This window comes from Centrocercus urophasianus, unplaced genomic scaffold (genome assembly GCF_019232065.1).
Source record: "Centrocercus urophasianus isolate 14NV4802_14NV808 unplaced genomic scaffold, USGS_Curo_1.0 seq_19, whole genome shotgun sequence".
Lineage (NCBI taxonomy): Eukaryota > Metazoa > Chordata > Aves > Galliformes > Phasianidae > Centrocercus > Centrocercus urophasianus.
The window spans coordinates 8926595-8928444 of NW_024884744.1; positions in this window are offsets into that span (position 1 = coordinate 8926595).

A 1850-nucleotide genomic window follows, 5' to 3' on the forward strand; every position below is an offset into this window, starting at 1 on the left:
GACATGTATCAGTGCAGGAGACAAATCTGCACTGGGCATTGGGACGTCACCTGTCATCAATCTGGTGGCAAGCATATGCTCCTCAGTCACTGCTATCCCTTGCAGAGGGAGAGCTGATCCTTGTGTGGGCTTCGCAGCGGTGCTCTGCAGAGCATTGCGTTTTCCCTCAGACTTCATGGGAGTGGTGCTGCTGCCCAGTGGCACTGGGGGGCCTGTCCCGTTCTCCATAGGTACACGTGGAGCTGGGGACAGCGTGGCTGTGTCTAGCTCTGTATGCCTGTTCCCATGGGTAACAGCCATTGTGTGCCCTGTAGGCACAGGGGATGAGATCTGAGTGGTGCCAGGAGCCATGGGGACACTGGTCGTCCAGTCAGTTTGTTTTGGGTAGGCAATACCTGCCTGGGGACTGTCCCATCCTGACACCCCTCCAGAGATTGCTGCACTAGAAGGCATCTCCTGCTCCTTGCTGGGGCTCATGGGGTCCAGTGCTGCCAGCACCATCTGTGGCACTGCACTGCCTGTGAGGAGACAGAAAGCAATTCCACCCATACCAACCCCTGAGTATGCTGCTCACCCAAGCACTGGATTGAGCTCTCTGGTGGGCAGGGATCAGCTCCAACCTGGCATTACCTGAACCATCTCCGAGGACAGAAGGCTGCTCTGTTTGGCCAGGGGTCAGCAGGCACATGCCCAGCTCGGGCACAGTGGGTGACATATCCCGACGTTGCTCGGCACTGATGCTGTCAGGCACGCGGGAGCTGCCAACCAGCTCTGCTGGGTCCTGTGCTGGGACAAGGGGCCCCATGCCTGCTGCTCCCGCATTCCCTAGTGGGGCTTGGGTGTGAGCAAGGGCAGGCTGAGCAACAAGCCCTTTGCTTCCCACTGTAATCCATTGGGTGCCCATCTCTCCTCCCCACCATGCAGGCTGCTGCAGGACAGATCCCCGTGCCTCCTTGGCACCGTGGTGTGTCCGGCTGCCCCGGTGACGCAGACGACCCCGGCACTCACCTGGCAGCACCCAGAGTCCCCACAGCACCCAGCTCCACAGCAGCTGCCCCATGGTGTGCCCACAAAAGCTCCCAGCACCGCTGGCACCTCCTCGCTGTCTGAGGACCAGTGATGCAATGAGGCGGCTCCTCCGGTGAGCACTGCCCTGTGCCAGCCCTCCTCCAGCTGCCACTGCCATATGGGGATGCCACATGCTACCAAAAACTCCCCAAGCCCATAGAGACAGCCATGCCCCAGCCCTGAGGGTGTGCTGGTGGCTGGGGTTATCTTTTTAGTCGTTGCATTAGCTATGAGGAGGTTTTAAGACCATGTATAGGGTGAAGCCGCAGCTGACACCTCAAGGTTAAGATACAGTTAGAGCTGATCACCTCTTGAGACCACTCAATGGCCTGCGAAAGGCCACAGGATGGCAAAGGGGGCTCAGGTCTCCAAGACTGCAGGGAGGGGGTGCTCGCCAAAACCCCACTGCCCACCCCACCTTGTTTACTGCCAGGTCCCAGCCACGCTTGGCCAGGTAGACGATAACCCCCAGAACCCGTGGGCCTGCCGCCAAGGAGGAACAAGGAAGGGAGCACCTGCCTTGGGGTCCTGCGCTGCTTAACCCTTCCCCATCCCCTGGGGTACTCCACTGCCCCCCAGGATGCACAGAGACCGAGCAGCGCTCATCACGCCCCCACCTGGCCCCCAGTAGTGCCCACCCCACCGACCCCATGCCCCCAGAAGTGGGGGGCATTGTGCTAAGGGCCCATGACCTCAACATGGCCGTTGCGTGCAGGGGGTTATCTGCACCATCGGTGTGTATCCATTGCAAACACCCACGCAGATCCGGGCTGGGGGGGGGG